Source organism: Phodopus roborovskii, unplaced genomic scaffold, assembly GCF_943737965.1.
Source record: "Phodopus roborovskii unplaced genomic scaffold, PHOROB, whole genome shotgun sequence".
In the NCBI taxonomy this organism is placed as follows: domain Eukaryota; kingdom Metazoa; phylum Chordata; class Mammalia; order Rodentia; family Cricetidae; genus Phodopus; species Phodopus roborovskii.
Window position 1 is genome coordinate 37790559 of NW_026126407.1, and position 5736 is coordinate 37796294.

The 5736-nt window shown below is 38.6% G+C and overlaps 1 pseudogene; it reads right to left on the reverse strand.

The window, feature by feature from the left end:
- Nucleotides 1-3025: 3025 nt before the first annotated feature.
- On the reverse strand, nucleotides 3026-3109 carry LOC127219895 (uncharacterized; annotated as a pseudogene).
- Nucleotides 3110-5736: the final 2627 nt, after the last annotated feature.

The following is a 5736-nucleotide window of genomic DNA, read 5'->3' on the forward strand; positions in this document are numbered from 1 at the left end:
GAGATGATTCATAATAGTTTTTAATAATTATAATGCAACTCACTTGCCACATATCACTTACTGTATCTTCCCACAATAGGATCTCAAAGATAAGACCCAATGCAAATTGAAATAAGTTTTCTTAACCCTAATCAAGTCCCTTGTATCAGAAAGAACAATTTTAACATTTTAAAATATTTGTGTCATAAGGAACATCCCACTATAATTAGTTGACATATGCCTTCATTATAAAATATAATAATATAAATGTACAAGTATTTCTAATAATAATTATCTACCGATGGGGCCATATATAGGACTCAAAGTAATGAGATACTAATTTGTATGTGTGTGTGTTTATGTATGTATATAAATATAATTTGTGTGTTTATATACATATGTGTATGTACATACTATATATACCTCATTATCTAATGTGTATTACTATAATGTAGATGCCTTTATAATGCCATATAATATCTAATATTCTACATGCAAAGTCCACAACATAAGCACAGAGCCTTTTACTAATAAAATGCAGTAACACAGACCTACATTCCCAGTTAACTGAGAGACTGAAGAAAGGATGTCTTGATCCTAGGTGTTCAAGGCCACCTAGACCCCCCCATCCTAAAGAAACAAGCAAGTACAGGACATTTAATTGAGTTTAAGAGCATTTTTTGGCACACATCTTTAATCCCAGAACTTTTGAGAAAGAGGAACATAAATTGCCATGAGTGAGAGGCTAGCCTAATCTACATAGTGAGTTCCAGGACATCTAGAACTACATAGGGAGACCCTGCTTTTAAAAAAATAAATTACAAGCTGGGTTGTGGTAGTGGTGTACGCCTTTCCATCATGAGTGCTGAGATTAAAGGTGTGTGCCACTATGCTTGGCAATGTATTATTGAATAAGGAGAAAGTGTTACACTTTTTCATACAAAATACTATTTGAGTATGCTTGGAGATGTCTGTGAGTTCGAGGCCAGCCTGGTCTACAAAGCAACACAGAGAAACCCTCCCTCAAAAACACGAAGTAAATAAATAAATCACAATCCAGTTTCTAAAAAGCCTAATAAACAGCATAGCTTGTGGGTAGAAGTACATGGTCATTTATTTACAAACTCCCATGAACCACCAAACATTCATTATTGTAGGCTTGCATTTTCCAAGTTCCCTTGCTAGGATACAGGAACAAAACATTATTATAAACAAGGTCTAGGAGATGCTTATTGAAAATGTTAGTGGCTGGTGGGAGCAGATGCAGATACCCATAGCCAAACAAAGCTTGTGGAATCCTGTGGAAGTCGAAGAGGAAATATTGCAGGAGCCAAAGAGGTAAAGGGCACCACAAGAAAACACATATAATCAACTAACCCAGGCCTGTAGGAGGTCACAGAGACTGAAGGGACAATCAGGGAGCCTGCATGAAACTGACCTAGGCCCTCTGCATATATGTTATGGTTGTGTAGTTGATCTTCTTGTGAGACTCCAAATAGTGTAAGTGGTGGTTGTCTCTGACTATTTTGCCTACTTTGGGGCTCTTTCCCTTAATATGAAAGGAGATACCTAGTCTTACTGCAATGTGATACACCACATTTGGTTGATATCCCTGGGAGGCCTGACCTTTTCTGAAGGGAAATAGGAAATGAAGAGTGGATCTGGGGGAAAGGGCTTGGGAAAGAGAAGGGAGGGGGAACTATAGTCCAGGAAGTAATGTATGAGAAAAATAATCTTTTTTTGGCTTTGTTTTCTTTTTATTAATTTATTTTTTACATTCCAATCCCAGTTCTCCTCCTTCCTCTCCCATTACTTCCTCACTTTCTCCCCTTCCCCCATATTCTTCTTAGAGAGGGCAAGACCTCCCCTAGGAAATCTACTAAGTCGTCTCGTCGTCTTGTTAGAGCAGTACCAAGGTACCTCTCGACCCCCACACCCTTGTGTCTAGGCTGGGCAAGGTATCTCTTCATATAGAATAGACTCTATTGAGTCAGTTTTTGCATTAGAGTTAGATCTTGGACCCACTGCCAGTGTCCCAGTCACACCATTCAGTCCTATGCAGGATCCCCATTCATCAGACCAGAGTCAGTGATCTCTCACTAGATCAGGTCAACTGATTCTGTGGGTTTCCCCATCATGGTCTTGACTCCTTTGTTCATATTATCATTCTCCCTCACTTTGATTGTACTCCAGGAGCTTGGCCCATTAGTTAGTTGTAGATCTCTGCATCCACTTCCATCTATTTCTGGAAGAGGGTTCAAGCTTCTCTGGGGTTATGAATTGTAGGCTGAGTATCTTTTGTTTTATGTCTGGTACACACTTATGAGTGAGTGCATATTATATTATCTTTCTGGTTTTGGGTTACCTCACTTAGGATGATTTTTCTAGTTCTGTCCATTTGCCTGTGAACTTTAGGATGTGATTGTTTCTTACCACTGAGTAGTATTCCATTGTGTAAATATACCATATTTTCTTTATCCATTCTTCAGTTGAGGGGTATCTAGGTTGTTTCCAAGATCTAGCTAGTACAAATAATGTTGCTATGAACATAGCTGAGCAAATGTCCTTGTGGTGTGAATGTCCCTCCTTTAGGTATATGCCCAAGAGTGGTATTGCAGGTATTGATTTCTGAGAAATCACCATTCTGATTTTCACTGTGGCTGTACAAGTTTGCACTCCCACCAACAATAGAGGAGTGTTCCCCTTTCTAGACATCCTCTCCAGCATAAGCTGTCATTAGTGTTTTTGATCTTAGCCATTCTGATCAGTGTAAAATGGAATCTCAGAGTGGTTTGGATTTGCATTTCCTTGAGGATTAAGGATGTTGAACATTTCGTTAAGTGTCTTTCTGTCATTTGAGATTGTTCTGTTGAGAATTCTCTGTGTAGGTCTGTACCTCATTTTTAATTGGATTATTTGGTATTTTAATTTCTAGTTTCTCCAGTTTTTGTATATTTTAGAAATCAGCCCTCTGTCAGATGTGGGATTGGTGAAGGTCTTTGCCCATTCTGTAGGGAGCCATTTTGTCTTGTTGACCATGTCCTTTGCTTTGCTAAAGCTTCTCAGTTTCAGGAAGTCCCATTTATTAATTGTAACAAACTATAGAAATGATCCCTGAAAGTATAGTCTTCCATTTATTAATTGTTTCTCTCAGAGTCTATGCTACTAGTGTTCTATTTGGGAAGTAGTATCCTGTGCCCATATGTTCAAATGTATTTCCCACTTTCTCTTCTATGAGGTTCAGTGTGGATGGATCTATATTAAGCTCTTTGATCCATTTGGACTTGAGTTTTGTGCATGGTGATAGACATGGGTCTATTTGCATTCTTCTACATGTTGACAGTCAGTTATACCAGCACCATTTGTTGAGAAGAATAAATTTTAAAAAAAGAAGTTGCTAGCTGCATGTTTTCAGCAGGTAGCAAATGGTCAAGGGCACCATGCACTCACTGTTAGATTGTATCCCAGTGAAACTCCACCCCTTAAGAAAATAGTTCAGTAACACCTGTGAGCTAACAAGTTGAGTACAGAATGGCGAGGCTTGAGAGAGACCTCGATACAGAGTCTACATATATGTGTTTTCTGGCATACTCTGGCTTTTTAACAGTGTTTCTTCTGCTGGTTGGACAGCATGTTCATGATGAAACAAGAGTTCACATTTAAATGAGTATTCTGTAAATAAACACACAGAAGAGAAAGCCTCTTTTCATAACATAAACTGTGGTGTGGGCAGGGTATATAACAGTTTGAGTAAAATTATAAAACCATAAGCTTCCATATGGATTTTTGAAGCATTCTCTGTATTTGTTATCCTTTCCCCTGCTCCTCCATTCTGCCCTACCCTTCCATATACTGCCACTTTAAAGTATACTTTTCCCTTTCATAACTCCTCTGTTATACTATCCCACATCTTAACATCTTTCTCCCCTCATATACAATGGCTCCTCTCAAGTTTTTAGCTTCTATGCGTACTCAAGTAAAAGACACAAATCTAACGACTCAAAGATGGTTTAGTGTCATCCTAGCTTGCTTTTGTTTCTTTGATAAACACCATGGACAAAGAAACTTGGGGAGGACATGGTTTATTTTAGTTTACAGGATATTGTCATTCATCAGCCAGCCAAAGCAGGAACTCTCTATAGAAGCATGAAGCAGAAAACTGAAGCAGAGGATGTGGAGGACTAATGCTTTTTTGCTTGCTCTCTAGCTGATGTTTAACTAGTGTTTTTATAGAGTCCACACCCACCTGCTTAGGGATATTTTCTCCCCACAGTGCACTGCATATTTCAATAAGGAATCAAGAAAATGACCCACAGATATGCCAGTATGCTCTAGGTAAATCCTCTCTCTACAGAGGTGCCTTCTTCCATAGTGACTCTAGTTTGTGTTAAGATGACAATAAACCAGACTAGAATAGATGAAAGTGTGAGATGTTTTCTAACATTCATAGTGAAGCAAAATCTGGAAGTCTTTAAAACTACCCATGTGTCTTTGAGAACAAGGTGCACCTCAACTCTTTCTCTGTGCACAGTTAGTTGGGAAAATCTCTTATTGAGGCTAAACTATACTACTAGCCTAGCACATTCATTCTGTTTCCTCTGAGGAATGCACCAAATTAACCAGTATCCATCTTTTGATAGTTAAAGATAAGACACATAAAAAATGTTTATCATTGTCATATACAAAAACAACACATTTATATTCATATTTCTCCATATCTAAACAAATTCCCCAGTGGACACTACCAGCTGGGTGGTCATTTCTGAACCTATCAATCTAGAGAGATGATCAATCCTGTAGATGAAAGATCCACAGACTGCCCATTTGAGGTGCCAACCAAAAGGCTCTTCAAATGCCTGTGCTTTCTGTGATTCTTTCCTTGGGTTCAGTTAACGTGCAACAGGAGTTCATAAAAGTCAAGGAAAAGTGTGTACTTCCTGGATAACATTAAAGAAGACTACAAAGAAATCAGAACACCAGGCAGGTGAAACAATGGATATGACAGGGGAAGATGACAGAGCTTATGAGTCATGGACACAATACTCTGAGGATGGTGCATGGATTAACCAACTGAAAATTCTTTTAAGACCACTTTGGAGCTGTTTGTGCTGCACATACAAAAGCTTCATACACAGACAGGATTGATTTAGATAGTTGACCAGTGATGGCCAACTCTATCATCATACCTACTACCTTCTTGAAATTTGAACAGTTGGGTTGAACATCTAACACTTTCACCATCTCTTCGGTGGCCAACTTCCATCCTAAGGCTGTGTAGGAAATGTATACCATAGGTAATTTCATTAACACAAAAAAGAACCATCAGTTCAGATACTTTGAGAGATTTAGAAATTATGTGCCACTCTTTGAGTCTAGGTTCTGTGTTTGTCAAAAATGAGTTTTATTTGTTTGTTTTAATTTTCTTTCTACCTTTCCTGAAATAGTCAATGCACTCAATTAATATGTGGACTACTGAACTAAGAAGTTTTTAAAGAAAAACATTTGGTTCTTTTAGAATTTATTTACCTTTTTATATTTCATTTTACATTCCAACCACAGTTTTCCCTCCCACCCCCCTTGTCTCCCCTTCCCAGTTCAACCTCAGTCCTCCTTCTCACAGGTAAGGGTTCCAGTGAGGAGTCAACATGTTCTGGTACAACAGGTTGGGGCAAGACCAGGACCATCTCCCATGCATGAAGGCTGAGCATGGCTTCCACTATAGGGAATGGGCTTCAACAAGCTAGCTCATGTACCAGG